At 42.0% G+C, this 13,232-nt stretch overlaps 1 long non-coding RNA gene across 1 annotated transcript in view; it reads left to right on the top strand.

Moving 5' to 3' along the window:
- Window positions 1–7,803: 7,803 nt before the first annotated feature.
- The window catches only part of LOC104933527 (uncharacterized), a 34,718-nt gene continuing 29,289 nt past the window's right edge, over window positions 7,804–13,232 (top strand). Inside the window, exon 1 of the long non-coding RNA XR_003464312.1 lies at window positions 7,804–10,035. This is a non-coding gene — a long non-coding RNA (uncharacterized LOC104933527). The remainder of the gene's footprint in view (window positions 10,036–13,232) is intronic.

Below are 13,232 nucleotides of genomic sequence, written 5' to 3'. Positions count from 1 at the left end.
CATAGAAAGCTGTGTGCTTGGGGCTAAATCATAGACAGCACTGGGACAGATTAACACATTTCTGGTTTTGGTCTTTTCACAAAAATACAGAACAACAGCAGCCTTAATCTTTAGGTATGACATTTGAGTTTTAATTAGATGGGGAAAGACGGGCATCAAAAGGCCTCGGTCCTGTTATATCGTGTGTGTCGCTGATCCACTAAGACACCCTGATGGGTTTAATTTGTTTAGGTCAGACAAGTGCATATGGGCAATTTTTGGAGCACAGCTACATGCAACTCAAGTGGCTTTCAAGCTTTACCGCAATGTCAGAGGCATTGTTTAGACTGTAATATGGCAAGACAAACACATGGTGCTTATATGTGTAATGGGGTAAAACGCATGCTGGAATGCACGAGAGATCTGAGTGTGGTTGGGGAAAATGAATATTGCCCCCCCTGCACTTTGAAGGGATTACGGAGTGTTACCGATTAAAAAAAAAAAAACAAAAGTGCCCCGGGGGGTGAATAGGCGAAAGCATATTTATGACACAACTAAAAGAAACTACTTTGTAATCAGATCTAATTTACACTGTTCAGAGCATCCATGAAACCCGACAAAGCTGACAGGGGGAAATTGTTTCCATGTTGCAAGAACAACAATTCCACTTTTGAGCAATTATTGTCTTTGAAGCATCTTGAACCTTTTTGAGAGCAGATGAAGGGAGGGCCATATTTTCAACAATGCCACGAGGCACATAAATGTCTTCAGAAATCATTCCTTTTATGTAAACGGGATTTATGTTTTCGGTGTAGAAATACAGATTTGGAGTTGTAAACATGTTGCAGATGTTGGGAAAATGGATACACGGCATCGCCAGAAATCCAGGGAAGAGATTCACAGCACCTCGTTCATTTATTAAAGCTTAATAAAGCGCCTTAGTTCATTTATTTGTACGTTTTCAAGAAAGTTTTGAATTCCAAATGTGTTAGGTGTATCTAAATGGAGGTATAACTTGCTCCACAAGCTCCTGGCAAGTGAAATGATCACCTTTAATGATTAACAGGAGTGAAAACCTGCAGACTGTTTGCTTTAAATTCAATATATGCGCAGATTTTTCTCACCCCAATGGACTACTTTGCTATTTTTCCACTTTTCTAGCCTTTTGCACCTCATTCTGTCAACCTTCCTTGTTTGAACTGAGCGCCTACAGCTTCTGCCTTTACATTGTTGCAGCTGCAGAGGGAGACAAAGCACCAGACAAGGCTTCAATACAGCTCAGACTCCTCTTGGTTTGGGTCAAGCATGTCCCTTTTCCACCAGCTTTTTGTCTTCCATGGCATGAGAACAGCAGCTATTGTACCGCTTTATCACAGCAGGTACAGAAACATTATCAATACGATAACAAAGGTTTCATCATCACATTGTATTGTTATCATTTGGTATTAACTGAATGTCGCACATTCAGATGGATTTCTTTCTTCTTTCCTTATCCGATTATGTCAGATTCTTCTACAAATATTTAGTGCCGATCCTGAGGTGAGTTTGGCAACGCCGTGTGTCCGCATTTCGCAGGCACAAGTGTATAAAGTGAGTAATTTAGTGATCCTCAAGGGGGCTCTTTAGTCCTATGTTTCAAAGTACAGGAGGCAAAGCTGTACAGCAGCATGTAGTTCTCAGCACCCCTCAGTGGTTCCACCATCTTGGTTCCTACCATCGAAATTTCAAAATTTAACCGTCACGTTTGTTCGTGTAAACACGGGACACGTAGCATTTGCTCTGAGGATCTCCAACGCTTTTAGTGAACTTGAAATCAAATAATGGCGTTCATTGTTGCCTCTCATGAACTGTAATCCCAGAGTTTGCAGAACACACAAAGGCTTTAAACTAGAGAAATTAAAAGGATTTTTCTACACTTTATTCCAGCATCAACTTAAGCTCCTAGGTATTAGTGTGTGTTCGGAGTAAAAGCAAGAGATCACATGTTAAAAGAGCAACTTGTGTACTTCCCTACTGATTGAATTCTCATTTACAGTACAATACAGTAAGTGTCTTTATGTCGAGACACAAGCCAGACATGAGTATTTGACAAAGAGATATAAAAGCCATAAGATCTGATCCACAGCAGCTACAACAAAACATCTAATTAACACGTGTTTTCTGAGTGCTGAATCACGTTACACTATAGCTCCACGTTTGTCATTTTTCAACATCCTGTCTCCTGAGAAAAATAATACATATTTGTAAGAATTACTTAAGTAATAATCCAGAGTCGTTCATACAAAAGCACATCCAAATTTTGAATAACTCTGGGTTTTGGTTGATGAGTGTGTGTGGTGGTGATCAGGCCCTTGAGCCTCGTGTGTAATCCTGGTTTGAAATCCCATCTGCTGCATTCTGAAACTGCCGAAGCAAAAGCGAAGCCGCTCCACATCCTCGTGCTTAAGGTCAACTGGCTTGCAAATGAGTTTGCGTGTCCGTAGTTGTGCTTTCTGTAATTTGTTTGAATTTTATTTTTACATCGTGCATTATTTCCAGAGAGAGAAAACATGAAGAAAAACACGTTAGAGACAGGTTAGGAGCTGATATTTCACCCCTGCAAGGTAAAGAGAAAATATATAAGAAAGAAACATCTTTCTTTAACGAAACTCAGTTAATTATAGAATTAATTGTATTTGTTCTTTTACATCACTGAGGATTGTTATTCCACTGCAGCTGGTTTGATCCAGTACGACTTGATTTGATCTGTTAGCAATTCATATGTCAAGAATTATTGCACTGGGGCTTTGGGAATCAAACATGTGTTACACTTCTGTAAGTTTCTATTCTCTTGAGAATCCTTGGCCCTTAATGGGTTGGGCCTTGCTGTCGAAACACACTAAAAAATCGCTCCCACTCTCTTTCTCTTCCTCTCACACACCCTCACACACACACACACACACACAAATTGATATAACCACAACCTCTTAACCGGTTTTAGCAGGCTCTAATAGCTCAAATCAGACAAAGTCAAGAGAAAAAAAAAAATTTCATAGAGTCACATCATGTTAGTGCTGACCTAGCTGATTGAGTTTGCTCACAATCACACGGGTCAAAGCTGGGGTCAGGCCCATGGATCATTTAGTTTAATGGCCGTTTCCTGCCTGCTCAAATGTACGTGCCACATTGTAGGAAACGGTGAGATGCAACCATATTATTATAGGATATATAATACAGAAAGGGAAAGGGGATGGAAAAAAAGGTGTGCAGGGAAAGGGGGAAAAAAAGAGAAAAGAAAGAAAAGTGACTATCAAGAGGGAGGAAAGATGAAAGGACGGAGGGACAGGGAGAGAAAGATTAGCGAGAAACTGAGAGAGCCAGAAGGAAAGAAAGGAGATGGTGACAAAGGCAAAAGGGAGAGAGCTCTACTAATTTTGTGGCCTGTCTGTGTCACCAGCACCCTGTTGGGACGACAGATGTGCAGATGATGTCATGTAGAAAGGGGATAGGGTGGGAGGGTGGAGCGATCGGAGCGCGGGAGGACAGTGGACAGGCGGAGCCTCGATCTTAGTGAGGGAAAGGGGGGAGAGAGAGAGAGGGAGAGGAAGGGAGGGAGAGAGGGAGCAGGACTGTGGCAATCCTTCATTGCCCTGCAGTCACGCAATTATTCAGTTTTCATAAGATGTGACTCGGTGTAGTTTAGAAAGTGTGAGCGCTCTCCGGAAAAAAAAAAAAAAAAAAGAGCTACTTGTGCTTCGGCGCTCGCCGTCAGTTGTTTGCATTAATGTAAACCATACCCATTGAGAGAAAACAACAACAACAACAACAACAAAAAGTTTGCCGTGCCGTCGTCGTTTTGCATTGCAGAGGCCACAAATGTGCTGAACTGGTGGTTTTAGTTGCAGGACCTCTCACAATGCGCAGCCTCTCCAAACCACACAGGCCATTGGAGCTATAATTTACTTAGTGCAGTCATTGCTGAAGTTTACCCTCCCATCCCCTGACCGGCCACAGCATAAGAACCCAATTGTTCTCGTGGTCTGCAGTGACAATGGCTGTTTGTGGTCATCCGACGAAAAAGAAAGTGAGAAAGAGAAAGGGAGAAAGTAGAGCCATACGATCCAGTAATTTGTACCGTTCACTGCTAAAGATATAGTCAGGGTCAAGCTCAGAGTGGGGGGTCAGGGTGACCGCTGAGCCTTGCCGGGATCGCCTCAAGGACACCATTTTCCCAACAGTCTGCCCCCATGTCCTGTGCTTTAACCCATCCAGCCCTCTCGCAGTTAGAACTGTGTGACCGACTTTAGCTTGCTTGCATTTCAGCAACAAGCCTTCCCAGCCTCCTCTTGCCCCCCACCTGCGTCCTTTCAGGCCAATTGTGCTGGCATGGCAGAGGGAGAAATCGAATGAATTAGGCAGTCGGATGTTGCCTAATGGTCGTACTGCACAAATGCAGCCATTCCTGGCATTGTTATGTGTTCGAGTGAGACTGAGAGGGATTGTGCTCTTCGGTCCAGTGCAGGAAAGCAGCTAATAAGTGAGACAACCTGTGGGAATCAGCCCAAACCGAAAAGTAGGCTGAGGCAGTTTTTCCCCCCCCAGCTCTGTGTTTCTGTTTGTTTTACTTTTTGGGCTTGCTTGTAAGCGTTATTGACGTGTCACGAAGGACAACGGATCAGTCATTGATTCATTGATTGGGTCATGGCTGAACACGTGGCAGCTCTGCATTCAAAGCAAAACACGATGTGAAAAACGCTCCACCTCTTTCGTTTTAAAATAACAACCGGCGTCAGATCATGTCATCACTTCATAAAATGCAGCACGAAACCTTCTGAAGCGTGGCACACAATGTGAACACAATGCAGCTTTTCAAACAGATAAGGGAGCAGATAACTGCACGGGCCTAGAGTTACAGATGGCAGCTGCAGCTCACTGTTGTCCCTCTCTCTCATGGGGAAGTTGTTCTGACCCGAGCTTGAGGACACCCAAGGCCCTCTGGGTAATCATTGACCTGTTACCTGTGGCAACCGAGCCACAACATACTGTACAACCACTGGACTGCTGATAATGAAGCGATAACGCAGGTGCGCGGACACATTGAGACAGTTGTGCGCGCATGTGGTGCTCACACTTTGAATCGATATCGGATTTCTAAAAGATTCAATTAGATAGGAGTTACACTGAACTATTGGTTACATGTGCTCCTTTCAGCAAGCCCCTGGAAAAGCTATTATCCTTCACTCATTTTCATTATTTCCCTAAACAGGGCGTCGCTGTAAAAACATGCATGCTCAGCCAACCTACACCATATAAACAGAACTTTAATAAAAAATATGAAACACATACCAATCACAGAGGAGGAGATGTACAAAGAGAAGCTTTGAAGCAGCTCGGATGTGGATGATATTAGGAATGCACCGATTTCTCTGACCTCAATACTTCAACTTAAGGTATCTGCTGACCACCAATCTGATACCAGTGTCCCGTGTCATGTCCGATGCTCAAACCACTTAATAAAGTCAAGATCAGGCTGGTGTGTCGGATCAGTGCCCCCCTCGATGTTATACCTTATAGTTCAGTCTCTATTTGGTTGGAAAATCAAGCTGCTCAAGAGTTTTTTTGAACTTTATACACTTGGACTACTTCTCTAGAATCAGGTTTTGCCTCAAGATGATGAAGGTGGAAAAAAAAAAAAGATTGGTCTGAGCAGTGCAATCGATCCGAACCTTGAATCTTTTCATGGTGCTAGGTGGGGCGTGGCACTGCACTGCAGCATGTTTTGGGGGAACAAGCCGGGGGTACCATCCAAGGAGAGGAAGGAGCAGCAAGAGGAGGGTAGGTGGTGAGCGGAGGGGTGGCGGCGGGATGGATAGGAGTTTGGCCTTCGACTAAGCCTCCTCCCACTTTTTCCACACCTCCCCTCGCCTCTCTCCGTTCTCTCCTCCTCCGAACTTGCTCCTTCCTCCTCTCCTAGCTTTTGGGTGCTCCATGCAGAATGGTCTGTGTCTGAGAGCAGTGGCCTGAAATAAAACTAAGAGGGGCCTTAGGCGACCGAGAATGCTAGCTTTGTCTCAGCTGCCATCCACACTGTCTTGAGACACGGTGGGGAAAGAGCTCAAAGAGAGTGTCTGATTGCAAATTAGCAGTGCCAAACGGAGGCGCCCAGGCCACCTCCACAATATTCTACTCCCTTTTCTCCTCTCCTTTCCACTCCTCCTCAGACATGTTGCAGATCTGACACGACAGATTCAAATTATGAAAATATTCTCGTCAAAGAAGGTTAAGTTGTCTTTTGTTGATACTTTTTTTTCTTAATCGATGCGAGTGAGTGATCGTAGTATAAAATGAAAGATTGATGAGTATTGAGTGCTTGAAGTCCATTTAGGTGTAAGGTTTTGGATGATAAGTGCTTAATACCATATCTACAGTCTATCCATTAGTGGGACTAACATCTCTTAATATCGTAGATGAGGTGATATTTCACTTTAATGCCACATTTTCAATCTCCGGTATTTTTTATTAAAGTTTAGTAAAGGCACTAGCTGCTCGGGAATGTCTCTCCTTCTCGGGTAACTGGAACTATGCAAAATAATTTCTGTCTGAAGATGTAAGGAGAAATATATAACTATGTATTTTGAGCCATTCTAGTTTTTTTATGGCTTCAGCATATTAATTTACACATTAAAAAAAACAAGAAATGTCTTTGGTGTGTGAGAAATGAAAGTTACAATAGAAGAAAATCAGTGAAATTCAAATGAAAGGCTTTATTAACAATACATTGTTACATTAGAGGAACTAAAATATATTAAGAAATCAAATCTATACATATTAAATCTGCTAAAATGTTGTATCAACATTTATCTGTATATTTCATAATGTGTAATGATATAACAATAACAGGCTTGTATACACATGTGTGTATTTGGAAAAAAATACACAAACCTGCATAAAAAATAACTTTATTTACTGATAAAAAGTTATGTAAACTCAGTATTGAATATGAAGTATGTTAGACAAAAAAATCCATTTGTTTTTTCAATTGTTTTTTCCGATATAAAAGTTTTGACAAATAGCAATATAATTAATTACACACTGATAAAAAATGTTACTCTTATTTTGAAGGATTTGTTTAGAATTGACTGAAATAAATAAGCAGTGAATTAGTCACTGAGACAAAAGTGTACACATAGATTTCATTTGGAAAGAAGTCTTTAAAAACCAGCTGAGCACACACACAGTTTTTAATACTTGTTAACACTCTGCTTTATTTTACTTTAAAACACTGTTGTAATATTTGCATATGAATATAAAAACAACGTGTGTGTGTTTGTCTTGAGTCACATTAGGTGGATCTCCATCAATATGAACTCGTGTCACCTCCTAATCTCTGTAAACTATAGCCTACATGCTCAGCCCATATGTGAGCTCACACACACACACACACACACACACACACACACACACACACACACACACACACTCTCTCCCTCGCCCTCTCTCTTAATCCTACTATCTTTCTGTGCTGATGGATATATAGGTGTACTGTACACAGAGAACAGGTCACCGGGTGCAACTCTAATATCACTCAATACACTCGCCTTTGTTATGAAGTTCACAGTGGACTGGACTGTTGCTCTGACTCATGTGCACAGAGCCACTACAAAAAATAAATATATAAATAAATACATAAAACAACACACAAACAATGACAAGTTTGTGCTCAACTGAACAGCAAAGCTTTTCATTTAAGTACACTGTTAATTTTTAAGTGAAGTATTACTCTTAATAACACATCACAATCACAGCATGTTTTTATTTGACGCTTTTGCAAACTGGTTTTACTGTACACAGAAAATAAAGTTTTTTTTAATGGTTTGAACTGAGGGGATTTTAGTTCATTATTAAATTGAATTATTGATTTTTTTTTTTTTAGGTAGTTACTTATTTACTTCACATTAGTGAAGGCGTGTGTTCTTAAACATTCCAGGGAGTCCATATTAAAAGTTAATTTTTATCCATTCCCTTAAAGAGCATTAAGGCGAAATCTGACAAACTGATGCACTTTATTTAACATGCACTTTAATCTCTGACTCTACATTTTTAAACGGGGACTCTGCGGGGGTCTGTCCTCATCATAAATGGAGTGTAGCATTTTATTTCTTCTCTCTATATTGTCAGCTATTGTTTGATGTCTGTATTCGGCTGAGAAACTTCTTTTATGCCATGGATAATATCTATCTATCTATCTATCTATCTATCTATCTATCTATCTATCTATCTATCGTGTGTGTAAAAGCATTTTAGAGAGTGAACACACACACACTAAATATAATGATTACAATATGCAGAATAATCTGCTATAATCTGTCCCTTTTAATATTCTCAATCCCTTACAGACATACTTAAAATAAGTCTATTTTTCTCTACTGTTCCTAAACAAATAGGTCCAATTTGTTCACTTAAACTCATGGTGTATTATCTTTTTTATTAAACTCACACTCATATATACCAGCACAAAGATGAGTTGAGTTTAGATGTTGTGGGTGATTTTTTATTTTTATTTTTTTTAAATAACTTCTTTTTTCTTTTTTTTTAACTGACAGGTTGATGCTTTAACACTTCTGCATTGCCTCATCTTCCACAGCTAATTAATCAATAAAGTGTCTGTGAGGCATATCGGTGTACGTGAACAAGTCTGGGCTTGTCTTCACAGTCACCTGTGGTGTCTTAACTGGATAAAGCAGAGCTTCATTAACTTACAGGAGGGGGGGGCCAGAGTGATTGGAGCTCATTAAGGCGGGAAAACAGGTGTGCGCAGCTTTAATTCACACAGGTGTGTTTTTTATTAGCTTAGCATCAAAACATAACTAGCTGTGGAGGCTAAACCTGTAGTTAGCATGACAAATGAACTTTGCTGTGTTTGAATATGTTTTGCTTTTAGCACTGTTTGAGGGAAGGGGCCACATTTAGGGTGTTAAATATGACTTTGTTTTAGTAAATATGCTTTAATATAACATTTAATACTTGTTTGAAATGCATATTTTAATATGGCTTTCTAGCTAAAACCTTAAATAAATTAAAGTGGATGGGGTGAAAAAAAACACCCGGCTTGTTATTGCTAAAATAATCCAAGATGGAGTTGAAGTGAAGCTAAAAATGTGACTTCACAGCGACTCTGGTGTTGTTTATTAAATTAAAACAGCAGTGTGTTATTCCTTTAATAACCCTGTGTGGTAATGGGGAGCAGTTTATAATTTCGGCGGCGGTGTTTTTTTTTTTGTTTTTTTTTTGTGGCTGTTTTTCCAGCTCCTAGTAAAGTGAACGACGCCGTGAAAATGTTTTGTACGTATGTATATTTAAACATAAAGCTGACACCAGGTAAGTTCCCAAAAGCAAATAGTGCTTTTTAAAGCTCGGCGGAGGGGACCGGAGGAGGCGGAGGAGAGGGAGAGGGAGAGGGGGGTGAGGCAGGCAGCCCTTAATAATCATCTCAAACACAGGCTTTTTTGTTTTTTTTGCAGATATTTCAATGTGATGTGCCTTTTCTGTTTTTTCTTCTTCTTTTTTCTTCTTCTTCCACCCCACCTTTTAGGAGACATTAAATAAGCGGCAGCAATAGTGGCATAGCACGCATGCATGCTGCTGCTGCTGCGCCACACAGGCTTTGGTTGTATAACGGGGGCTTCACCTCAGCTGAACTTGACGCATCTGGTTCATCGGCGGCGCAGGACGCGCGGCGCAGTCTGCAGCCTTGGTGTGTCCCCACTGAACCGAGCTGGATGGCCGCGGAGAGAGACGCAGAGAAGGAAGGGAGGAGGAGGAGGAGGAGGGGGAGAAGAGTGGGGAAACACAACTCTTTTCCACCCGGTAGCCGCTCACGGAGACTGTCTCCCGGCGTGTCCAGACATTTCTCTGCATTTCTCTACATATTGTGCTTTTTAAAAAAATATATATATTATTATTTCGAGGAGTCCAGACATAATAGAAGACGAAGCCATACCGTGTTGAAAATATCAAGCCCGCGGACTTGGACGCCCTGGAGGAAGAGACGATCCAACTTGAACTTGAGACCTGTCGGTGCGTAGTCTTAAATGTACCTTTTTTTCCTCTTTGTAAGGCGAGTATTTTAGAGGTTTGCATTTGCGTAAAGTGCGTAAAAATACCATTTTTTACGCGTACTTGTTTAGTTGTTTTTAAAAGCTGCGCATGTAGCCGATATACAGTATTTCCCCCAGACTGGGTCAGTGGATATTGACACTGTTATGACTGAACCGATCCACAGTCCTCAGGGGGAAGTTTCCAGGGTGCGAAAAAACAAGCGCCGTTTGGAATAACAGCTTAACAGCTTAACATAATCGTCTGTAAATTTGAGAACAAGTCTCCAAAACATCTCACAGCCTTTTTTTTTTTTTTTTACGTAAAGATGAAATGGTCGCCAGGCTGTAAATTCTCCCTCGCAATACAAGAAATAGAGGTCGCCTTTTTTCGTGCCCTAGTTTCCCTTCAGCAGAGAGGCATAATCTTTCCCTTTGTTGTCCCCGATGCAAACAAAGATAGGCAGCCGGGCGGATCACGACAATCCAGCGGGGGGAAAAAAAAACATCACCGCTCTCCAAGTGAGCAATTTATAGGATTTCAGTAAAAAAAAAAAAAAAAAAAAAATGTGCGTTTAATTAGAAAAGCGGCGTTTCCCGAGCTGAGATAATCAGTGTATGTAAGACACGAGAACATATGGTAGAGCTGTGCGGTTTCCCCTGATGTGTCACTGTGGTTTCCCTCAGAGAAGTTTTTTGATGAAATTAATTCATTGAAATCCGAGAGGAGCTAACTCAGCAGTAGCTGAATGTATTTTTAATGGTTAAAAGGCCTGGTGTGGAGCTTCCAGTGTGTCTCTCAGGTGTGCAAGCGAGCTCCTTTTTTTAAAAAAGAAAAAAGACTTAAAATGTGTCCAGTTTCACCTGAATTCCCTTTGAGCAATCAAACAGAGGACGTGTGTGATGTGATCATGTTTGTTTGGCGTTACATGTGCGCCCCAAACAGTCATAGCTGGAGCTGCACATTCATCAGGTAGGACATGTTTGGACAGCAGGACAAAGAAGTCGTTTTTTGGGATCATACAGACTTCATTTCGTATCCTAAACCTTCTCTTCTTCTGTTTATTATCTACAGTTTTATTAATTGATAAAACAACGCAGTTTCCTCCGTAATAATTCATCCGAGCATTCACGTTTCTCTGAGCAAGTAAAGCAAAACGCAGCAGTGTGTTTCAGATCATGGACAGAATATTTCTCTGGCACGGATTTGCGTTATTTTTTAGGATTTAAAGTGCGCGCGTGCGTCTTTACGCCACATTTCAGCACGTCACCGTGTTCTTCGTGAGATTCACTGATTGTCTCATTTCGGTTTAGTCGTCTCAGATCGTGCCACGGATACCCCTCCATGGCAAAGGTTAACTTTTTAGCACACCTAACACTCGAGTCAAAGTAGCACACACACACACCACGTTTTATCTGTTTGTCTTAAGTTCGTCCTTTCTTATACTCACTGGCCTTGTGCACAGCTGTGTGTGTATTTTGCTTTACATACAGTACGTATGTGTGTGTGTGTGTGTTTTCTCAAAGCTTCGTCTGCAGGCTGGCTGACCGGCCGGGTAAGATTCTGCTCATACTGGAGTGTCAGTTGAAACTGCAACGTAGCAGTGTTTCCCAAGAAAAGATCTGTGTTGGCTGACAGAAACATGGTGTTGTGCTCTATTCTTTCTCCCCCTTTCATGTCTCTTTTTCTTTCACCGGAAAGACGAACAGAACAGTCAGAAGTCCGAAATTGTGAACAGTATCAGTGACCTTTTGGCCGCAGCCCTCGGTCGCAGACACACCGTTTTATGAGATGTATTAATACCCAGATATTGCATGTTTATAAAGCGCAGTCGCTGCTATAAACAGGAAAATGCCATTGTGCCGTCAAGAAAATGGAGCAGAAACACAGGTGGCCCCTCAGACAATGACTGGGACTCATTTCTTCACTGTGAGTCAGTGGGACAGGAGAAAGCACATGGCTGCAGAGTGAAAATTGGCGTGATTATCATCTGATTTACCCTGCCACCCTCCAGCTCAGTGCCCCGTTGTGGGACACACTAGCTGTGGCCAATATGGAGAGGAAAAGAGACTTGGATTCACCCAAATTTTCTCTCATTTGCTTTCAGAACAGCTTCATCCTCCCTCCCACTCTCTCCCTCTCCCTCCTCTCTCATATCTCACGCAATTGATTGAAACCCTAAACGGCAAGATCAGGCCGTGCGCAATCCGGCCTTTCTATGAATAGTTGATTGGATGTGATGGTGATGTGGTGTGTTGTTTCTTTAAGGCCATTTCAGGTCAGAGGGCGGTGGGGATGGAAGGGCGGAGGGAGGGTGGATTGGTGTAGGGTAAGGGGGCGGGGGGGGGGTTTCGGCGTGCACGGCAGATACTGCAATGTGGCGCGTTGTGCCGTCCCATCCTGTCCTGAGCTGAGTGTTGTCGAGGCGCACAGAGAGTCCTGTCACTCCCTAATCAGGTCATCTGGCATTTTGAGAATGCGCGCACGTATTGCTTTAGTTCCTGCCTTGTGAGGGGACTTGAAAGGTGTTTTTCTTAGCCTTCTTTTCAAACACACGTAATTCATTTGATTGTGTGTGTCTGAGCCACCTTGTCATGTTCTAATCTGCACAGATGGATGGTGCATTAACAGTAGGAGCAGTGGGCGTCTGTCACCGGTTATTTAATTTTTTTCCCCTTGTATTAATAATCTGGCAAGCCACGAGCTGACAGTACAGTGTGTAGCTACAGTAGAGTGTATTTCGAAGCGCACGTGTGCATGCATGTTTGTTGCTCCCGTGTGCCTTCCTCGCTGTCCCCCCACCAAACACTTCATGTTTTAAATCTCTGCGCATCTCAGTGCAGGGCATTTAAGTGCTTGACCTAATTTCTCTGGCACCGAAGAATACACTAGTGAAGGCCTTCCTCTGTGTGTATTTGTGTGTGTGCGTATGTGCGCACGCGCGTGTTGCTCTGGGTGTTTCCTCCTTGCCTTTCTAACAGGAAGCTGATGTGGAGTTCAACTGAGGACAAGGAAAAGGCCTTTTCTTTCCACTGTGAATCATTTGAGAGAGGGAGAGAGAGAAAAAAATGAAAAAAAAGAGAGGGGAGGAAAAAAAAAGAAAAAGAGAGACCAGGCCGCTGCATTGATTCAACCCTCTGTAATCTGGCCTGCTTCTCTCTCCCTCTCTCTCTCTCTCT

The sequence above is a fragment of the Larimichthys crocea genome, chromosome XX (genome assembly GCF_000972845.2).
Source record: "Larimichthys crocea isolate SSNF chromosome XX, L_crocea_2.0, whole genome shotgun sequence".
NCBI classification, from domain to species: Eukaryota; Metazoa; Chordata; class Actinopteri; family Sciaenidae; genus Larimichthys; species Larimichthys crocea.
Note: the sequence above shows the minus strand (reverse complement) of the source record. Positions and strands in the feature narration are given on the sequence as shown.